Source organism: Talpa europaea, assembly GCF_964194135.1.
Source record: "Talpa europaea genome assembly, chromosome: 9".
In the NCBI taxonomy this organism is placed as follows: domain Eukaryota; kingdom Metazoa; phylum Chordata; class Mammalia; order Eulipotyphla; family Talpidae; genus Talpa; species Talpa europaea.
In genome coordinates, this window is record NC_140076.1 from 117486815 (window position 1) to 117510150 (window position 23336).

At 45.3% G+C, this 23336-nt stretch overlaps 1 pseudogene across 1 annotated transcript in view; it reads right to left on the reverse strand.

Annotated features, from left to right (window-relative positions):
* The window catches only part of LOC311176885 (olfactory receptor 14A16-like), a 30301-nt pseudogene extending 7852 nt beyond the window's left edge, over positions 1–22449 (reverse strand). The window contains exon 1 of the transcript in view: positions 21678–22449. The product of the transcript in view is annotated as an olfactory receptor 14A16-like (transcript). The remainder of the gene's footprint in view (positions 1–21677) is intronic.
* Between the last annotated feature and the right edge of the window lie 887 nt (positions 22450–23336).

The following is a 23336-nucleotide window of genomic DNA, read 5'->3' on the forward strand; positions in this document are numbered from 1 at the left end:
CATGTGTCTGTCTCCTTTTCCCAGCACCATTTCCCCACTTTCTTTGTTCTAGTGCGGGCTCTTGGCTCCTCTGTCATAGAGTAACTGTCCATCTCGATGAGGGTGTTTTCCTGGGCCCTCATTATAATCCATTGCTCTGTGTGTCAGTTTTTGTCCCAGTGCCATGCTGCTTTAAGTATTAGAGCTTTATTGTATGGACTGGAGTCTGGAATGTGCTGCCTCCACCATTCTGCCTCATTTTTATCAGAGTTGTTTTGGGTGTTTGGGGTCTTTTGTGGTTCCATATTCATTTAAGTATTTTTTTTAACCTCTTTGGCAAATGCCATTGAATTTCTTATTGGGATTGCATTGAATCTGTAAATTGCTTTGGGTCAGATGGGCATTTGGTAATGTTGATTCTTCCAAGCCAAGGGCAGGAAATATCTTTCCAATTCTCTGTCTTTTCTATTTCTTTTGACAATGTCTTACTCTTTTCTTGTATCTTCACCTCCTTAGTTATGTTTACTCCATGGTACTTAGTCTCGTGGTTATAAGTAGGATTGTTTTCTTAACTTCTCTTGTAGTTCTTTTTTGCAAATAAGAAGGCAATTGATTTCATGTGTTGATTTTGTAAGTTTGCAATGACACTGAAGTGGCTTATTGCTTAGTGTACATTATGTTGCCCACACAGCTTCCTCATATTTGTCAGGATCTTTGGTTGTTGCATATGCATTTCTGTAATGCTTGTTTTATATCCTTGGGGAATGACATTGAAGTCCTTACTGGGATTTCATTGAATCTGTAAACTGCTCTGGGTCAGTTGGGCATTTGGTAATGTTGATTCTTCCAAGCCCACAGCAGGGAATCTCTTTCCATTTCGTTGTCTTTTCTATTTCTTTTAACGATGCCTTACCCTTTTCTTGTATCTTCACCTCCTTAGTTGTGTCTTCTCCATGGTACTTAGTCTCGTGGTTGTAAGTGGGATTGTTTTCTTCACTTCTGTTCTAGTTCAATTTTTGGGTATAAGAAGGCAATTGATTTCTGTGTGTTGATTTTGTAATCTAGCTACACTGAAGTGGCTTCTTGATTTAATTTGTTTTTACAGTGGAATCTTTAGTGTTCTTAGTGTGTATTATACGTCCACAACAAATTTAATTGTGCTTAAATGCTTAAAGCCATACAACCTAGAGACAGTTAATGTTTTATTTAAAAATTTCAATTCTGTTATACAAAGGTGACAAAATGAATAATCTTACTATAGTCTTAGTATAAATTTATAAGTCTTAGTATGAACAGTCTTAGTATAAATTTATAATAGTCTGATTCAGCTTCTTCATTCAATACATGTTTCGAATTCTCATTGTATCCCCAAACCTATTCTCATTATATTCCATAACTTTTATTGACCAGTAAGCTATGACAGTATCAACAATTAATATTAAGAAAGTTATTTATCAGTTGATAAATTAAAACGCCAATGATTTAAAAGAACAGTAGCAAGTTGTCAACCTAGAAGATTATATTTTGAGTTTTTGCCATCTTTTAACTATTCCTGGCTGCCTCCAATCTGACATTGTGCACACATGGGACAGCCTGAGCTGAAGGCAAGATCAGCCTGATTAGCACCCTCAGAGCGTGAATGTCTGAGAATGAGTTAAATGTCTGATATCCAGTTGGAGCTACATTTTATCATGAAATATTTTGGTGTGAACTTTTCAAACATTGGACATCACAGATGGGCAAGCAGGGGTCGATGCAGTCAGCAGATAGGAGCTGAGGCCAGACAGCAGCCACACACTTGGGTATTTCACTTCCCAATAAGTTCCTTTATTGTTTCTTAAAAAACCCTACCCATAACATATTAGTAATGTTTTAGTGATTATACTGCACGTGAAATTAACTGCTTTTACTCACTGTCTTATTTCTGGTGTCCACTGTAAGATGAGTGTGTTTACAGTAAACGCCGTCAGCACCCACACCAGAGCTTCCCGAAGGGTCTCTACCACATCACGTGTGGTCCTTATCGACAGAAGGTCATGACTGCTCAGATTCTACTACAGATCCCAAGGCCTTATTTATTATGTGAAGGCCTCACTCACTATCCATGAGTGATCCCTGATCAGCGACATGAAAGGGGAAGCACCATGGAGACGGGAGATGCTGCCCTGTGAGAGAACTTCTGCTGACGACTGAGATGAAACCCAACCATCCCCCTTCTCCGCCGAGAGCACAGAATGGAGAACAGCAGAAAGATGCTGAGGTCCAATCACCCCAGTACACACAGAATACCAAAAAACATTCAGTGCTCAAAAGAGCAAAATATAAGCTATAGGGGTATATGAAGTATCTTAAATATAATTAAAAAATAAGCATATATTTTTAATTATACAATGGAATTAAACGTAATATAAGAATATAAAGCATGATGAAAAAATTTAAAATAAATGTCTGTAATAGAGTCATGAACTAATCTTCCTATTATATTTTGGTGAGTCTCCCCTTCATCAGTCTCCCCACAGCCGAATTCATGGCCTGGTTCCTCAGACTGTAGATGATGGGATTAAAGGTGGGGGGCACCATCGTGTAGAACGTAGAAATGACCAGGTCAGACGTGGATGGAGTCTCTGAGGTCGGCTTCAGATAAGCAAAGAATCCAGCGGAGAGAAACAGCACCACAACCAGCAGGTGGGGAAGGCAGGTGGAGTAGACTTTGGCCTTCCGTTCTGTGGATGGGATCTTCCTGACAGCAGAGAAGATGTGGACGTAGGAAATGACGATGAAAATAGAACAGCACAACCCCAGACCACAATGATGAGAATGGGGACAAGTTCACTCATTAAATTTCCTGAGCAGGAAATAGCCAATAACTGGGGGATGTCGCAGAAGAACTGGTGGGCCACGTTGGACCCACAGTAGGACAAGGAGAAGGTTCCAGCTTTGTTCATCACAGACATGACACACCCACCCAGCCAGGACACAGCTGTCAGCTGCACACACCTGTTCCTGCTCATGAGGACCTCATAGTGCAGGGGGTGGCAGATGGCAGCATAGCGGTCAAGGCTCATCACCATGAGGAGGTAAAGCTCTGAACCTGCTGAGAAAATCATCACGAAGACCTGGAGGACACAGCCCGGGAAGGAGATGGAGCTGCTGTGCCTCAGAGAGTTGGCGATGGACTTGGGGACTGTGGCTGAGAGGAGGCTGAAGTCCGTTAGGGACAGACTCCTCAGGAAGAAGTACATGGGGGTGTGGAGGTGCCGGTCCAGGGTGGTGATGAGGACGATGAGCCCGTTCCCCAGCAGGGCGCACAGGTAGACCAGGGAGAAGAGCAGCGGGTGCAGGAAGCCCATGGTCCCCTGGGTGGGGAACCCCAGGAGGATGAATTCTGTCACGGCCATGAGATTCGTCCCCCCTGGAGCCATCACTGCATGAACATCTAGAGGAATAAAGTGCCAGGACCATCTACCAGTGCTGGACCCGCGGTGTCTCTTCAGGTGACCAGCACTGTCCTTCCCCACTGACCTCTCTCCGTGCCCTGGTCGGCACCACACCCGCAGGGATCTCAGCTCCTGCTCTGCTCGGCCTCACCAGCTTCAGTGACCAACAGGTGCCACCATTCTCCACGCCGCCTGTGGGAGATGCTAAAGGGCAGAGAGTTCAACTGACCTCAGCCCCCTGAGCAGTCTCCTCCCGTCTCACCCCGTCCTGTGCTTGGGCACCCCTGAAACCCTAACCCCGGCCCCTCCTTTGCCAACCCTGGGCCCCAGGTCAGCGCACCTCCCAGGAGGGGACCCTCCAAGAAGACTCAGGAACGTGAACGTTCAAGCTCGGCCAAATCTGGCCTGTGGATCTCAGCTGCCAAGTTCCAGCCAAACAAAGGCCAGTTGCAGCTCCAGGTGCATATTTTGGGACCAAGTGGACACTGATGGTCCCAAGTCTGTTCCTGGTCGGTGCCCATGTTCATCAGCACAGCAGTAGGTGGGGTGTCCCGCGCGCCCATGTTGCCATCTGAGCACTGACTGCCCCCCGCCCCTGCATTGTGTGTGCTGAGAGGGTGACCGCTCCTGCCTGTCCCATTTACTGGAGGAGCTAAGGTGGTTTCTCCTGCAGCTACTTCTTCCCATGGTCACATCCACATGTTCCTCCTGCAGGATGGACGCTCCAGGGCCGAGCCAGACAGTCTGTGCGTGTGGCTGTCCCTGCCGGTCCCAGGGACCCGGGTCCCCCTCATTCAAGTTTGTTTTTCACCCCAGGCTCATGTGTGGGTGGGGACATCTGGACACGGGGCAGCCCTGCCCGCTCTTCTATTCCCACCCCCCAATCTCACCCTCTCCCCCCTCTGTGGGGGTGATGGACGGGCAGGTCTGGTGAAGGAAGGATGTTTGGAATGTGATGATATAAAATATTTGCAATACATTGGTGGGAATAATGCCAAATAATTTAATAAAACAAGGAAATAAATTTGGGTACTTGGTTGTTAATGATGTTGACACCTATTGAGTGATTTATATAAAAATTTAAAATCATAAAATACCATTTGTCATATATCTCCTCCAGGCCCTGTTTAAATACTGTGATTTATTTTACAAAATCGCTAACAATCCCTGAGTGATGGAGTTGGGGAAGAATCCCAAGTTCACGTCCACAAATAGTCACACGTCCCTGCAGCCTCATGCTAGTGTCAGAGCCATGAAGCCGTCAACATGTTGCCGTAAGAGTTTTTGATTTTCTACTTGGCTCATATCTGTCATAATGTGTAGGACCAACGGGCATAGCATTTTGAATTTAACAACAAATATTTTTATTTTGCTCTGAAATTTTTTCGATACCATTTTATTGCATTAACTTTGTGATTTTGTTTACTATCTGAAACACACTGAGTATGTTGAGGTTACGACCTCATACGAAGCAATAATCATCACATCTCCCATAAGTCAAAATCTTCTAATATGCTCAATGTACTAAAAGTCAATATCTTTGAGCATCTTAAATTACAAGGGAATATGTTTTCTCTCCCTGAGTCACACCCAGGGTGACAGGGCAGTGGGACATGAGGACTTGGGCCCCGTCAGCATCAGTTGTTGTGATTTACAAAGTGAATAGTTTAACTGTGGTGCTTTCTCCAGTCTAACATGAAGCTTGATCTGAAAACCCTCAAGTGTGAGTGGATTCTCCCCTGCCAACGGCTGGGGGCAGATACCTGCAGTCTGGGGGGGAAGTTCCTGCTGCCCTGTCGAGTCTCTCTCCTGAGGTTGTCCCCATGGCGGGACAGAGGGCGTCCCGGCCTCTCACTCCATGGTCGGGGCTCGTGGGGAGCCTCTCAGCACTCACAGGATGTCGCACCCCGTCCTGCACCGCCTCTTGGACAGAGCAGGGCCTCAGGGCTGGGCTACTTGAGCTCTGGAGCTGGTGTCCAGGGGTTGGACACTGTCCAGATTCCAGCCCTCAGGTACCTTCCTCCCGAGGGAAAGTGTGTGTTTACTTGAGTGTTAATTGGAGCGTCCTGCAGTGCATCTCAGCGAGTAATTATCACACTCGGTGTGCAGATGTGATGTTGTGTCTGGCTCACGCCTCTATGGACGTGAACAGGCAAATCCTCATGTCCAGGTTCCATTCCCCACCTGTCGTGTCCGCCGTGGTGGGCACCATCCGTCATAACAGTGCCCTGAGTCCCTGTCTAGACAGCTGGACAGTCGCCAGTCACCCACCCCCCCGCCGTGTGCCCTTCACGGAGAGGCCCTGGGGATGGGCGTGAGGGGGATGCGGGTAGGCCTGAGGCGGGAGGGAAGGGACATGGAGAGAGGCAGGAGGGAGCCCAGGGAGGGGGAGTGGGGTGGAAAGACAATGGACGTCCAGCAGTAGTGAATGACCACGGGGGTCCCCAGCCCTGCGGGAAGAGAAACTTTACTCGTCTCTGAAGTTGTGTGTCCTGCGGTTCTTTTCCTCCCCAGCCCCTGTCCCTGCACTTGCATTAGAATTGTCCTTTTGTTGGGATCATTTGTTTCTAATCTTTAGGAAACAGTATTTTAGGGTTTCTGCTCATGGTGTCATGTGCTTAGGTTTGCTGCATGACGATGGTGCCGTCACCTATGGAAACAGGCGTTTATCTGCTTGAATTTCCTCATCTGCAGGGAGTGGGGTAGGACCTGCTCACTCTGCTGCGTGTGTCTGTCTGCTTCTCCCAGCACCGTCTCCCCACTTTCCTGCTCCAGGGCCTGTTCTGGCTCCTCTGCTGGAGGGTCACTGTCCCTCCTGATGAGGGTGGGTTCCTGGCCCTCGTTATATTCCAGTGACCGGCCTGACTGTTTTTGTCCCAGTGTCATGCTGCTTTAACTATCAGAGCTTTATTGTATGGACTGGAGTCTGGAATGTGCAGCCTTCACCATGCTTCCTCATTTTTGTCAGGTTTGTTTTGGCCGTTTGGGGTCTTTGTGGTTGCAAATACATTTGAACAATTTATTTTTCTTATAAATTTTATTTTTATATTCCCCATACAATTGCAACCCCCTTATTTTGACCCCAACCCCTCCACTCCCCGCCCACCACACCCCATAGAGTGTTTCTGGTTCATAGTTGTTTGTTGATTTTGATTTTCACTTTCTTATAGTTATTCATTTTCCTGGTCCCTTATTTAAGTTTTCTAGATTCCTGCTATGAGTGAGACCATCCGGTATTTTTCTTTTTCTTTCTGGCTTATTTCGCCGAGCATGATCCCTTCCAGCGCCATCCATGTTGCTGCAAATTCATGTTTTTATCTTTTTTGAATGCTGAGTAATATTCCATGGTGTATATGTACCACATCTTCTTGATCCAGTCATCTATTTTTGGGCATTTGGGTTGTTTCCAGAGCTTAGCTATTGTAAACAGTGCTGCTATAAACATGGGGGTGCAGGTGCTCTTTGAAATTGATGTTTCTGTGTCCTTTGGGTAAAGACCTATGAGTGGAATTGCTGGATCCTATGGAAATCCAGAAATCTCCACACAGCTCTCCATAGTGGTTGGACCAGTTTGCACTCCCACCAACAGTGCAGGAGAGTTCCTTTTTCTCCACACCCTGGCCAACATTTGTTGTTGCTAGTTTCTTTAATATGTGCCATTCTCACTGGTGTGAGATGGTATCTCATGGTAGTTTTGATTTGCATTTCCCTGATGACAAGTGATGTTGAACATTTTTTCATATGCCTGTTGGCCAATTGCATTTCCTCCTCAGAGAAGTTTCTTTTTAGCTCTTCTGCCCATTTTTTGACTGGATTATTTTCTTTGTTGTTGTTGAGTCTCATCAGCTCTTTGCAGATTTTTGTGATCAGTCCTTTATCATTAGTGTTGGGTGCAAAAATGTTCTCCCAGTTGGTGGGGTTTCTCTTTGTTTTTGTTATTGTCTCTTTTGCTGTGCAGAAGCTCTTTAATTTGATGTCGTCCCAGCTGTTGATCTTTGCCTTCACTATCACTGCTTTGGGTGATGTGTCTGTAAAGATGTCTTTGATGTGCATATCACGTAGTGTTTCGCCTATATTTCCTTCTATGTATTTTATGGTTTCAGGTCTTCTGTCTAGTTCTTTAATCCATTTTGAGTTGATTTTTGTGTATGGTGTGAGGTAGTGGTCAAGCTTCATTCTTTTGCATGTAGCGACCCAGTTTTCCCAGCACCATTTATTGAACAAACTTTCTTTGCCCCAATGCATAGCCTTTGATCCTTTGTCAAAGATTAGTTGACCATAAATCTGTGGGTTTGTTTCTGGATTTTCTATTCAATTCCATTGGTCTGTGTGTCTGTTCTTGTTCCAATACCATGCAGTTTTGATGATTATGGCTTTGTGGTAGAGTTTGAAGTCTGGGAGTGGGATGCCTCCATTCCCTTCTTTTTTTTTTTTTTTCAGGAGAGCTTTGGCTATTCGGGGTTTTTGGTGATTCCATATGAATTTCATCAATAATTGTTCTATTTCTTTGAAGAATGACATTGAAATTTTGATTGGAATAGCATTGAATCTGTATATTGCTTTTGGTAGGATGGCCATTTTAATAATGTTTATTCTTCCAATCCATGAGCAGGGGATGTCTTTCCATTTCTTTGTATCTTCTTCTATTTCTTTTAACAGTGTGTTATTGTTTTCTTTGTATAGGTCCTTTACCTCTTTTTTTTAGATTTATTCCCAAGTATTTGATTTTTTTTGTTTTGATAATAAAAGGGATGGTTTTTTTTTTATTTCTTCTTCTTCAGATTTATTGTTTGTGTATAGGAAGGCTACTGACTTTTGCGTGTTGATTTTATATCCTGCCACTTTACTGAACTGATTGATGAGTTGAATTAGTTTTTCTGTGGAGTTTTTGGGGTTCTCTATGTATATTATTATATCATCTGCAAATAGTGATAGTTGGACTTCTTCTTTTCCTATATGGATTCCTTGTATGTCTTTCTCTTGTCTTATTGCTCTGGCTAGGACTTCCAGTATTATATTGAAAAGCAGTGGTGAGAGTGGACATCCTTGTCTTGTTCCAGATCTTAATGGAATTGCTTTCAGCTTTTCACCATTGAGAATGATACTGGCTGTTGGCTTGTCATATATGGCCTTTATGATGTTGAGTTATGTTCCTTGTATCCCAAGAATCTCAAGGGCTTTTATCATGAATGGGTGTTGCACTTTGTCAAAAGCTTTGTCAGCATCTATTGATATTATCATATGGTTTTTATATGTCTTCTTGTTGATGTGTTGGATAACGTTGATTAATTTTTGGATGTTAAACCATCCTTGTGTCCTTGGAATTTATCCTACTTGGTCGTGGTGAGTTATCTTATGGATACATTGTTGGATTCTGATAGCTAAAATTTTATTGAGGATTTTTGTATCAGTGTTCATTAGGGAGATTGGCCTGTAGTTTTCCTTGTTCGGTTTTGGTATTAGTGTAATGTTGGCTTCATAGAATGTGTTTGGTATTGTCCCTTCCTTCTCAATTTTTTGGAAGAGTTTGTGAAGAATAGGTATTAATTTGTCTCTGAATGTCTGGTAGAATTCATTTGTAAATCCATCCGGTCCTGGGCTTTTGTTTTAGGGGAGGTTTTTGATTACCATTTCAATTTCACTGCTTGTAATTGGTCGGTTTACGTGTTCTATTTCTTCTTTCTCTAGCTTTGGGTGATTGTAGAGTTGTAGGAATTTGTCCATCTCTAGATTGTTGAACTTGTTTCCATATAACTGTTCGTAGTAGTTACTGATTATTCTTTTGATTTCTGCTGTGTCTGTTGTGATTTCTCCTCTGTCATTTATGATCCTGTTTATTTGTGCTTTCTCCCTTTTTTCTTTTGTGAGCCTGGCTAGGGGTTTGTCTATTTTATTGATTTTTTCAAAGAACCAGCTCTTGGTTTCATTGATTTTTTGGATTTTTTTTTGTTTGTTTGTTTTGATTTCATTTATTTCTGCTTTGGTTTTTATTATTTCTTTTCTTCTACTGGTTTTGGGGTTTTTTTTGTTGTTCTTTTTTCTAGATCTTTGAGCTTCGAGATTAGTTGTTTCTTTGAGTTCTTTCTTGTTTCTTGATGTGAGCCTCTATTGCTATATATTTTCTCTTATTACTGCTTTTGCTGCATCCCATACATTTAGAAATTGGTGTCCTCCTTGTCATTCAATTCAAAGAATTTTTTAATTTCTTCTTTGATCTCCTCGTTAGTCCAGTGGTCTTCCAGTAGTGTGGTTTTCAATCTCCATGAGGCAGGAGAGTTCCTTGCCTTATTTTTATGGTTTATTTCTTGTTTGATGCCTTCATGGTCAGAGAAGATGGTTGGTATGATTTCAATCTTGGTGTATCTGTTGATGTTTGTCTTGTGTCCCAGTATGTGATCGATCCTGGAGAATGATCCCTGTGCGCTTGAGAAAAATGTGCACTCAGATTTTTTTGGGTTTAGTGTTCTATAGATGTCTGTTAAGCCCAAGTGCTCTAGGTCCTTATTTAGAGCTTTAGTGTCTTTACTTATTTTTTGTCTCGTTGATCTATCCATTGTTGATAGTGGTGTGTTGAAGTCTCCCACTACGTATGTGTTTTCTCTGATGTCTGTTTTCAGAGATGACGATAGTTGTCTGATATATTTTGGTGCTTCTTCGTTTGGTGAATATATGTTAATGAGTGTTATTTCTTCTTGAAGTATTGTCCCCTTGATCATAATGTAGTGACCATTGGAGTCTCTTTCATCTTGTTGAGTTTCAAATCTTATTTATCTGATATAAGTATAGCTGTTCCTGCTTTCTTTTTTGGTCAATTTGCTTGTAGGATTGCATCCATCCTTTAACTTTGAGTATATTTTTATCTTTTGTAGCTAAATATGTTTCCTGGAGACAGCAAAAGGTTGGGTTTTGTTTCTTAATCCATCCTGTGACTCTGTATCTTTTTATTGAAGAGTTTAGTCCATTGACATATTGATATGTTAGCATCTGTATTTGCCATTGTGTTTGGCTTTCCTTTGATTTTATTTATTTATTCTTTTAATAACTTTTTTTTGGCCTCCTTTTGTTGTTTTTCGTCTCTGTGAAGTTCTGGTTTTAGGACTCCTTGTAGTATTTTTTTGGAGTGGGGGTTTAGATGTAATGAAATTCCAGAGTTTCTGTTTGTCTGGGAATGTCCTTATTCTTTCTTCATAGAGGAAGGAGAGCTTTGCAGGATAGAGTATTCTTGGTTGGCATCTGTTTTCTTGGAGTCTGTTGACTAATCCCTCCACTAACTCCTTGCCCATAGTGTTTCTTCGGAGAAGTCTGATGTCAGCCTGATTGGTTTTCCTTTGTATGTTATCTGTTTCTTCCCTCTTGTCAGCTTCATTATTTTTTCCTTGTCCTGGATTCTTGGGAGCTTTACTATTATGTGTCTTGCTGTATTTTTCCTTTCGTTGTGGAAGTTTGGTGTTCTTCTTGCTTCTTGTATATCAATTTTCAGCTCCTTCTTCACGTTTGGGAAGTTCTCTTCAATTATCTCCTTGAATATTTTCTCTGTTCCTACATCTCTCTCCTCTCCTTCTGGTATTCCTATAACTCTTATATTTCCTTTCCTCATGGAGTCAGATAGTTCCCGAAGTCTTTCTTCGGTCTTTTTCCTTCGTACTTCTCTTTCCTTTTCTGTTTTGTTTCTTTTTATTTCTGTGTCTTCAAGCGTACTTATTCCTTCTTCCATTTCATCTATTCTGCTTTCATTGTTTTTTGAAGAGTTCTTTAGTGCCTCCATTAATTCTTTGATATCCTGCATTTCTTTTACTTCCCTCTTTAGGGACTCAATTTTATTCTTCTGTTCATTGATTATTTTCCCCTTATCATTGTTTTCCTTTATGACTTCTGCCAGTTTTTTAATCATGGCAATTTTAAATTCTCTTTCTGGAAGGCTCAGAAGTTCTTCCATGTTACTGTCGTTGCAATCTGGGGGGTGGTTTTCTTTTTGTGGTGTGCTTTTTTCCTGAGGAGTTGCTAGGTTGTGCGTGGTTCTTCTACTCCCTAGTGTCTGTTTTCTAATTTGCCGTATGCATTCGGACACTGTATTGCTGGGACTGGCCGGCATCTTGGGCGAACTTCTCCACTCCCCTCTGGCTCCTCTGGGAGCCATCTGTTGGTTTCAAGCAGTCTTTACTGAAGAAAGTTCCCTGTTCTAAAATGCCGATGCAGGGACATGCTCCCCTGAGCAACTTCTCTGCCCCGGTGGTGGGTTCCCGCTCCCCCTCTGGGCTCAGACTGCAGGTCAAAAGGCGCCTGGCATGGGCGAAATTCCCTGCTCACCTCTGGTTCCTCTGGGAGCCTTCTGCCGGTTTCAAGCAGTCTTTACTGAAGAATTGTCCCTGTTCTAAAGTGTCGATGTGGGGACGCACTCCCTGCGTGCCAACTCTGCCCTGGCGGTGGGTTCCCGCTCCTCCTCTGGGCTTGGACTGCAGGCCAGAAGGGGCCTGGCATGGGCGAACTTTGAGCAATTTTTTTTTTATATCTTTGGAAAATGCCATTGAAGATTTTATTGGGATTACACTGAATCTGTAAGTTGCTCTGGGTCAGATTCAAATTTGGTATGTTGATTCTCCCAAGCCAAGGGCAGGGAATATCTTTCCATTTCTCTGTCTTTTCTATTTCTATTAACAATATCTTACTCTTTTCTTTGCATTTTACCTCCTTTGTTATGTTTACTCCATGGTACTTCATCTCATTATTGTATGTGGGATTGTTTTCTTAACTTCTTTTCTAGTTAATTTTGTGCATATAGAAGGCAATTGATTTTTTTGTGTTGTTTTTTTAAAGGTTGGTTTATTTATTAAGTTAACACAAGTTGACAACATTGTGTTTATTTATTTATTTGTTTGTTTGATTGTTTATTTATTTATCTATCTATCTATCTATCTATCTATCTATCTATTTATTTATTTATTTATTTATTTATACAAGCACTGGGTACAGTCAGAAGCACAGGAGGGTGAGAGAACTCACCCGAGCCAGAGCCGGGAACAGAACAGGCAGACTGACGAAGTACACTGCTGAGGGGAGCAGCGGCTGGCAGGAGAGGTCTGCGCACCATGAGGGACCCTTGTCGGTGGCCGGGGATTGAACAGGCACTGTGGAGGATGCAGGCAGCTTTGTAGCCCAGCACTCAACTGCTGCGCCACCGGGGAGGCCCTGTGTCTTGATTTTTTTACACTTTCAACTACACTGAAGTGGCTTATTATTTTAATTTGTTTTTTCAGTGGAATCTTTTGTTTTCTTAGTGTATATTACATTGTCCACAACAGCTTTAATTGTGCTGAAATGTTTAAATCCATACAACCGAGAGACAGTTAATGTTTTATTATTTAAAAAATTTTAATTATGTTACACAAAACTGACAAATTGGAGGCAATGAATAGTCTCAGTATATTTTTATAATAGTCTGATTCAGCTTCTTCATTCAATACGTGCATTGAATTCTCATTATATCCCATAACCTTCTTCTCTTGATAGCCCATAACTTTTATTGACCTGTAAACTATGACAGTAACTAGAATTAATAATAAGAATGTTATCTATCATCAGAAAAATTATAAATGCCAGTGATTTAAAAGAACAGTAGCAGGTTGTCAACCCAGAAGTTCAAAGATGGAGATGTTGCCATCTTTTAACCATTCCTGGCTGCCTCCAGTCAGACATTGTGCCCACATGGGCCTTGCCTGGGCTGAAGGCAAGGTCAGCCTGATTAGCACCCTCAGAGCATGAATGTCTGAGAATGAGTTAAATGTCTGATATCCAGATGGAACTGCATATTATCATGAAATATTTTGGTGTGAACTTTTCAAACGTTGGACGTCACAGATGGACAAGCAGGGGTCAATGCAGTCAGCAGACAAGAGCTGAGGCCAGACAGCAGCCACACACTTGGGCATTCCACTTCCCAATTTAAATCTTCTTCAAATTCTTTGTCTTTGCATCTACAATAAATGATAGTGTTATTTATGATATGTAAATCTGATGAGGTTCTCATTTGACCTACTCCACATGGAAACGCAAACACTCTGAGATCCCATAATAATGTGGCCAAAATGATATTGTCCTCAAATTCCCAGAAATTCTAGGAAATTAAATATATGGGGATAAACACACGAGGAAAGTGCAGCGTGATGTTGTGCGCACCCTTCCTCAACTATCTCTGGAAATATTAGAATATTGTGTAGTCCACTAGCTAGCATTTTTTTTACCATTATAGCTTCCAAAGTTCCTTTATTGTTTCTTGAAAAACCCTACTCACTATTTTAGTAAATTTTCAGTAATTATACTGCACATGAAATTAACAGCTTTCACAGCCACTGTCTTATTTCTGGTGTCCACTGTGCGCTGAGTGTGTTTATGGTAAATGCCGGTGGCACCCACACAAGAGCCTCCAGGAGGTTCTCTATCCCGTCGTGTGTGGGTCCTTGTCCACAGAAGGTCGTGGCCACTCAGTGTCCAACTTGGGCCCTCAGGCCTTCCTTATGTGATGAAGGCCTCACTCACCAAGTACAGGGGCCTCTGTCCCACCCGTAGCCCCTGATCCCACACGTGACCACGAGAGTCAGTAACATGAAAGGGGAAGTGCCTTAGAGACAGGAGATGCTGCCCAGTGAGAGAACTTCTGCTGACAACTGAGATGAAACCCAACCATCGCCCCTCGGCCGAGAGCACGGAAATGTAGACCAGCAGACAGATGCTGAAGTTAGGTAACCTTCATTGTACAGAGAATATTAAAGTGCAAATAAGTGTTAAAAAAGAGGAACAATCAATGGTAATCGAGTGAATGAGCTGAAGAATACATGAAGTCATCGTAAATATATCTTAAAAATGAGCATATATATTTAAATTATACAATGGAAAAATATGAAATGAAAAGAATATGAAGGAGACAATAATGTGAAAATTTAAAATAAATGTCTCATAATTGAGTCATGAGGTCATCTTCTCGATTACATTTTGGTGAGTCTCCCCTTCATCAGTCTCCCTACGGCCGACTTCATGGCTTGGTTCCTCAGACTGTAGATGACGGGATTAAAGGTGGGGGGCACCACCGTGTAGAACATAGAAATGACCAGGTCAGACATGGACGGGGTCCTTGATGTCAGCTTCAGATAATCAAAGAATCCAGTGGAGATAAAAAGCACCACAACCAGCAGGTGGGGAAGGCAGGTGGAATAGGCCTTGGCCTTCCCTTCTGTGGATGGGATCTTCCTGACAGCAGAGAAGATGTGGACATAGGAAATGACGATGAAAATGAAACAAAAGGAATCCGTCACTACACTGGTGAGAATAGGGGCAAGTTCGTTGATTAAATTTCCTGAGCAGGAAATAGCCATTAACTGGGGGACGTCACAGAAGAACTGGTGGACCACGTTGGACCCACAGTAGGACAAGGAGAAGGTTCCAGCTGTGTGCATCACAGCATGGAGTCCCCCAGCCAGCCAGGACACAGCTGTCAGCTGCACACACCTGTTCCTGCTCATGATGACCTCATAGTGCAGCGGGTGGCAGATGGCAGCATAGCGGTCAAAGCTCATCGCCGTGAGCAGGTGAAGCTCTGTAACTATGGAAATAATCACCATGAAGACCTGGAGGACACAGCCCGGGAAGGAGATGGAGCCGCTGTGCCTCAGAGAGTTGGCGATGGACTTGGGGATCGTGGCTGAGATGAAGCAGAGGTCCGAGAAGGACAGACTCCTCAGGAAGAAGTACATGGGGGTGTGGAGGTGCCGGTCCAGGGTGGTGATGAGGACGATGAGCCCGTTCCCCAGCAGGGCGCCCAGGTAGACCAGGGAGAAGAGCAGCGGGTGCAAGAAGCCCATGGTGCCCTGGGTGGGGAACCCCAGGAGCACGAATTCTGTCAGTGCCGTGAGATTCGTCACCCCTGGAGCCATCATCATCTGTGTAAAAACATGAAGCTGAATAAAACATGACACCTGCAAGGACAGTCACAGGCATGTCCCAGTGGTCACTCTGAGGCTGTGGAGTGGAGCAACTCCATGTCTCTCACTCTGTTGAGCCTTTTGCGTTCAGCTCCAGAAACGCGCATTTATCACACTCGATCTGGGATCGGGAAGGAGGACATTTTGGTGATCATAGGATTCTGCTCTGGTTGATCTCATAGCCAGACTAACAGCTCCTCCCCACCGCCACAGTCCTGTTGCTCCTGCCTCCTGCCCAGGCCCCAGCGTCTCCGCCCAGCACACCTCCCAGAGGTTGTCTGGGCACAGCCCCAGAGGACACGGGACCCTGCCCAGCCCCTCCCCACCCTGGAGAGCCTGTCCCTGCTCCTCCAGCACAGCCCTGGTCTGGGGAGGCCCCACAGGGACGGGTGTGCAGGGAGATGGGGTGTGCGTGTCCCCGTTTTCCTGCTCCCCAGGACCCAACAATGTCTTGGAGCTGAATGATCTGGGCTCGTCGTCCCCGTGCGGCGTGTCCTGACGCCTCCTCTGTCAGATTCCTGCCCCTGTGGCCTCCCTGCGGCCTCCTGGTCCATCCCCTCATCTCCTCATCTCCCTGCCCCTGACTCCCCACATCTGAGGCCCCAGAGACCATGTTTCCCGCAGAGTCTCCTCCTGGGTTACCCCCACACGTCCCTCCTGCAGGATGGGCTCGTCCACCCCGGGTCCCTCCCGCCCCTCGGTCCCCCTCAGACTCAGGCACATCTCTGTAGGGAGGAGGCGGCTCCAGTGCTGAGCCGGATGGTCTGTGTGTGTGGCTGTCCCTGCCGGTCCCAGGGCCCCGGGTCCCCCGGGTGCGGGTTTGTTCCTCCCCCCAGGCCCGTGCATGAGTGGGGACGCCTGGACACGGTGCAGCCCTGCCTGCTCTCCTCCCCCCCAATCTCACCCTCTCCCCCCTCTGTGGGGTGATGGAGGGGCAGGCCCTGGGGAGGCGGGATTTTTAAGGGGAATGTGGGGAGCCAACTTGTGGCTATGCATCAGTGTACATACAATTCCAAGCAATTTAATAAAAACTAGAATATAAAGGAAAATACCAGGTGGTCACACATGTAGACATCTTACGAGTGATTTAAAATACTATTTGTAATGGTGAAATAATTTTTGATGCATCTCTCTCCAGGTATTGTTAAAATATTGTGTTTTTTCATTTTAATATCACTAACAATCCTTGAGTGATGAGTTGGGGAAAAATCCCAATTCCATGTCCAAAAGTAGTAGACGTCCGGGCCGCCCTCCTCTAGTGTTAGAGCCATGACGTGGGGATCATGTTGCTTTAAAAAGTTTTTGAATTTCCACTTGTCTCATATCTGTTGCATATTTCAGAACAAAATGGCTTAACATTCTGATTTTTAACTATAAGTGTTTTTTATTTGATTACGAGTTTTTTAATATCAATTTAATTGTATCAATTGTTTTGATTTTACTTGATACTTAATACGCACTGACTCTTTGAGCTGAGTGCCCAGATCTTAGTTATGAAGTCATATGCATCGTATATTAAAATCTACTAATATGATGATGCTATTAAATTCATAATATTTGGATTTTTCAATTAAAAAAAGTAATTTTCTGTCATTGAACCTTAACCCCAGGATGATACGGCTGTGCATCGTTGAGGAACTTGTGCAACTCTAGAAGCAATAGTTTTCATGATTTATGAAATGACTCTTTTGGATGATGTGCTTTCTCGAATCTACAGTGAACCTTGAAATCTAAAAACGTTCAAGTCTGAACGATTTCTATTCTGAAAACTGTTTACGAACAGAATACCTGCAGTCTGAGGGGGGCGTTGCCAGCTGCCATGACGAGTCTCTGTCCTGAGGTTGTCCCCATGGCAGGACAGAGGGTGTCCTGGCCTCTCACTCCATGGTCGGGGCTCGTGGGGAGCCCCTGAGCACTCACAGGATGTTGCACCCCGTCCTGCGCCGCCTCATGGACAGAGCAGGGCCTCAGGGCTGGGCTATTTGAGCTCTGGAGCTGGTGTCCGCGGGTTGGACACGGTCCAGATTCCAGCCCTCAGGGACCTTCCTCCTGAGGGAAAGTGTGTGTTTACTTGACTGTGTTAATTGGAGCGTCCTGTAGCACATTCAGTGAGCAATTAGTGCACTGAGTGTGTCAGAGGCAATTTCGTTAGTTTTTACACCTGTGAGGACAGGTCAGTGTTTACTCCTAGCGAGTCTCCATCACCCTAGGCTGACCAGCCACGGGGGACCTGGGTGTGGCCCAGCAGACTTCACGCTCTCGCTCTGATATAATCCTGGTTTTTGCTTTTGTTTCCTTAAAGGCCTTAAAAGCCGTCCTTAAAAGCCACGTGATGTGCCACGTCCGAAGGGAGCTGGAAAGTCACCGTCACCCACTGCGCTCCGGTGGGGGAGGGTGATGCGGTGGGGTGGAGGCAGGGGCGATGGGTGGAGGTAGCGAGGTGGACAGACAAGGGAAATCTCAACAGACGTGAAGTTTAATGGGTGGAGCCTGGATCTTCTGAAACGTGTGTCTTCGAGTCACTTAAATATTATTTACGAGATCTGTTGCACTCTCGATACCTGTAACTCTGCATTTCCCCTTGCATAGTTACTATTGTTAAGCATTTTGCTTTACCTTAATAAACGAGACAGGTTTTGGGCTTCTGTGCATGGCGGCTTTTCCTGGGGTCTTGATCTCATGATCAGAGTGGCTTTTCATGTTGGAAAGTTCTTGGAAAAGGCCTTTTTTATTTACGGATTTAAATAGTGTAATATGGTTAGATGCAGGCTCATAAAAATTAAAGACATTTATGTGCCAACATTAGCTAAATTCAAGGTGACTGGGTGTGCATGTGTGCGTGGGTGTGCACGTGTACATGTGTGTGCACACGCGGGTGTGTGGGTGTGCACATGTGCATGGTCTTTGCACTCTCCTTGTGGGGAGGTTGGAGCACGGGTGGTAAGTGACCTCTGTGGTTCCGCCAAATCCCGCGGCGTGTATGGTGTTACCCGCTGAACATCCCAGGGTCTGTTAACACGCGTATGCGGTGGGTTCTCGTGAGCTCGAAGTCGTTCTGCTTATATTTCGACATGACACAGATGTTGCGGTAGCATTGATGACAAACTTAGATTAACCTCATTGTCCATCAACTGCTGAAGATAATTTCAATACCCTTTCAGAACACACAGTAAAGGAAATGCATTGGTAAAGTCGAAACTTGATTAATTTCTAAAGAACAGAAGCCCTGTGCACGGTGGGTTGTGCAGGACCTGGAGCGGCCTGGCCTGGGGAGCGGGGCCACAGCCCATTCAGCCCGTGCTCCCAGCAAAGGCTTTCGCCTTTGTTCAAGTGTTTCTGTAGATCTTGTGTCTGGTTTTCATTGATTTGTTTGGTTTTTTTTGTTGACTCTTTGAGTGTTTATATTTCTTGGTTATTAAGCCCTGGTGGGATGGTGCTTTGCAAAGAGCTCCCCCCATTCAGTAAGTTGACGTTTTCTTTTGGATGTTGCTGGTAGAGGAATTCTTGCTCTGATCTAATCCTGGGTTTTGCTTTTGTTTCCTTTGCTGGTGGCTTTGAATCCACACAGACATCTCTGAAGCTGCAGTCAAAGAGTCTATGTTTTCTTCCCTGTATTTTATTGTTTCATATCTTACATTAAAATAATAAGTGCATTTATTAACTTTTGTATATAGTGTGAGATAATGGTCTAGTTTCATTCTTTTGCATGTGGTTGTCCAGAATCCCCCGCACCATTAATTGAAGAGACCCCTGTTAGTCATTGCTGCAAGAGTTGTGTGTGTATATGTGTGGAGCCTGTTACATTGATCCATGTGTGGTTTCCTCCCAACAACGTGCTCTGTTGATTACTATCACTTTGTAGTATGGTTTGAATCAGGAGCATAAAACCTCCATTTTGCTTTTATTGCTGAATTGCTTTGCTAGTCAAGATCTTATGTGCTTCCTACAAATGTTAGGGATTTCTTTGTTCTAATTCTGTGAAGAAAGTCACTGGGATTTTGATAGGCATTATATGAATTTGTACATTGCTTTATGGATAATGACCTTTTAAAAATGCTAATTTTTCTGACCCATGAGAAAAGTATGTTTTCCTATTTCTTTGTCCTTTCTAACTTACTTCATTGCTGTCATAGATCTTAGTGTGTGGGTGTTTAACCCACTGATTAAACTTATCCTGGGTATTTTATTCTTGTTAATGTCCTTGTAATGGGCTTGTCTTTATTTCTCTTTCAGGTAGTTTTTGTCTGTGTACAGAAACACAACTGAAATTTGTATAGTGATTTTGTAGTGTGCAACTTTGCACTATTTACTATTTTTAGTTTGTTGCTTGAGTCATTAGGGCGTGCATGTCTGCCTCCATGTCACCTGCACAAAGGAGCCACTTTACTCCAGTCTGGATACCCTTTATGTCTCGTCCCTGCCTGACCCCTCTGCCGGGACCTGCAGCCCCAGGTTGAACAGCACTGGTGAGAGAGGCCACTCAGTCTCCCTCCTGACCACAGAAGGAGGAGCTTTCCGTTTTGTTTTGTTTTGTTTTTGCCACCAACTGTGATGTTAGGTCTGGATCATCATTTATGATTTATTTATTGTTAGTACTTGTTTCTTATACCCATTTTATTTAGAAGATTTTTTTTTCTGATCAAATGGATCTTTCTTGTCAATTGCTCCTTCCGAATCTATTAAATTAATTTTATGATGTCCCCTTCATTTATATTACATTGATTTGACCAGAACCTATACAAAGTTTAACTCCAAATGGATCGCTGGCCTTGTGTAAAACACCATGGCATAAACACAGCACTTGACACAGCCTGAAGTCTAGGTAACCTTGAGTGTGGTGATTCTTTGTAGATGCATTTCCAAAGACATGAAGCATGAAAAGGAAAAATGTTGCTCTGGAGTTGAGGAAAATACCAAGAGAGGAGAAAAAGCCACACTGTGAGAAAATACCTGCCAAAGATGCACTTGACAAAAGACCTTTATACAAAATAAGCAAATGCTTGTAGGACTCAACAAGAACAGAGACAGTTCTGGGCCTCCCCTGGTGGCGCAGCGGTTGAGCGCTGGGCTGCGAGGTTGCCCGCAGCCTCTGAAGCGCCAGTTCAATGCCTGGCCGCTGGCGAGGGTCCCAAAAAAAGAAAAAAAAAAAAACAGAGACGGTTCCACCAGAGGGGCCGGCAAGCTCACTACACGCTCCGCAGAGCAGGCATCGGCCAAGCAGGCTGCTGAAAGTCGTTTCTCCTCGTCCATCACCAAGAGCCGCAGAGGGCATTTGAGATGCCCCCACACTCCTGCCCAGAAACCGAACCCCACACACTAATGATGAAAGGAACATCAGGGCCTCTCGCATGTCCCCTGTGGGAAGAAGCCCACTGGACACTCAGTTATAAGACAGTTTAATGGGGGTCTGAGGAAACTGAAGCGTCTCTCACCTCGCCGTCAAGCGTTCACTTACCCTGCGTTAACCCAAAGGCGGGAGAAACTTCTGCACTCACACAGAGCTTCACAAGTGTGTACGGTAACTTCATTCTTCTTGCCAACATGTGGAAGGAAGCGAGTCACACCTCAGAATGGATGAACGGTGGCCAGGCGCGCAGACGACGGCCGTCACCCGGAGAGAGCGGAGGGAGCTCCTGCCTGAGAAGGAAGTGGAGGAAGCTGAGCTGAACTCGGCTAAGCAGAGGAAGTCAAACTGAAAAGTTGGACCTGTCCGACTCCATGGCGTTCTGGAAAGACCTGAACGATGGCGACAGGGAGAAGATCGGCGGTCTGCAGGGCGAGAGGGTGACAGCGGCAGGGTGCAGATGGTCGGGGACTGGTGAGGCGGGCTGGGTGCAGTGATGATGACGAGTGTCTGTCACGTGCATTGTCCCAAACGCACAGAATGCAAAACACCGAGGGGGAAGCCCGAGAGTGAGCCATGGGCTGGACTCCATGACGAGGCGCCAAAGTGGACACATCCTTGGTGAAAACAGCACGATTCTGATGAATCATGCTGCTTTGGGAGGAGACGGTGCACTTGTGGGTTGAAGAGAGTATGGAAAAGCTGCATCTCCCTCGCACTATTATTGTTTAGAAAGTACTGCAAATCTTCAAGCCTTGGAAAACAAATATTCAAATTAAAATATTAAGAAATATTGGAAATAGAGCTGTACAAGGTAACTATTATTGTAAAGAAGAAGTAGAGTTTTCACATTTTGGTGAGTCTCCCCTTCATCAGTCTCCCCACAGCCAACTTCATGGCTTGGTTCCTCAGACTGTAGATGACGGGATTAAAGGTGGGGGGCACCACCGTGTAGAACATAGAAAAGACCAGGTCAGACATGGACGGGGTCCCTGAGGTCGGCTTCAGATAAGCAAATCATGCAGTGGAGAGAAACAGCACCACAACCAGCAGGTGGGGAAGGCAGGTGGAGTAGGCCTTGGCCTTCCCTTCTGTGGATGGGATCTTCCTGACAGCAGAGAAGATGTGGACGTAGGAAATGATGATGAAATTAAAACAACAGATACCCAAAACCACACTAATGAGAATGGGGACAAATTTGTTCATTAAATTTCCTGAGCAGGAAATAGCCAATAACTGGGGGACGTCACAGAAGAACTGGTGGGCCACGTTGGACCCACAGTAGGACAAGGAGAAGGTTCCAGCTGTGAGCATCACTGCATAGAGACCCCCACCCAAAGGACACAGCTGTCAGCTGCACACACCTTTCCCTGCTCATGAGGACCTCATAGTGCAGGGGGTGGCAGATGGCAGCATAGCGGTCAAGGCTCATCACCGTGAGCAGGTAAAGCTCTGCACCTGCTGCAAGAATCATCATGAAGACCTGAAGGACACAGCCCAGGAAGGAGATGGAGCTGCTGTGCCTCAGAGAGTTGGCGATGGACTTGGGGACTGTGGCTGAGATGAGGCAGAGGTCCGAGAAGGACAGACCCCTCAGGAAGAAGTACATGGGGGTGTGGAGGTGCCGGTCCAGGGTGGTGATGAGGACGATGAGCCCGTTCCCCAGCAGGGCGCCCAGGTAGACCAGGGAGAAGAGCAGCGGGTGCAGGAAGCCCATGGTCCCCTGGGTGGGGAACCCCAGGAGGACGAATTCTGTCACGGCTGTGAGATTGGTCACCACTGGAGCCATCACTGCATGAACGTCTAGAGGAATAAAGTGCCCAGACCATCTACCTGTGCTGGACCTGCGGTGTCTCTCTGCAGGTGACCAGCACTGTACTTCCCCACTGACCTCTCTCCAGCTCTGTCCAGCGTCTCTCCCACAGGGATCTCAGCTCTTGTTCCTCTCAGCCTCTGTAGCTTCAGTGACCTGCAGGTGCCGCTACTGTCCACGCCGCCTGTGGGAGATGCTAAAGGGCAGAGTGTTCAACTGACCTCAGCTCCCTGAGCAGTCTCCTCCCGTCTCACCACGTCCTGTGTATGGGCACCCCTGAAACCGTGTCCCCGGCCCCTCCTCTGCCAACCCCGGGCCCTAGATCAGCACAACGCCCAGAAGCAGACCCTCCAAGAAGACTCAGGTACATGAACATTCAAGCTCGCCCCAAATCTGGCCTGTGGATCTCAGCTGCCAAGTTCCAGCAAATCAAAGGCCAGTTGCAGCTCCAGGTGCATATTTTGGGACCAAGTGGACACTGATGGTCCCAAGTCTGTTCCTGGTCGGTGCCCATGTTCATCAGCACAGCAGTAGGTGGGGTGTCCCGCGCGCCCATGTTGCCATCTGAGCACTGACTGCCCCCCGCCCCTGCATTGTGTGTGCTGAGAGGGTGACCGCTCCTGCCTGTCCCATTTACCAGAGGAGCTAAGGTGGTTTCTCCTGCAGCTACTTCTTCCCATGGTCACATCCACATGTTCCTCCTGCAGGATGGGCTCGTCTACCCCCGGGTCCTGCTGGGCCCAGTTTTACCCACTCAGACTCATGCAGGAATTAGGACGCTTCGGGGCTAA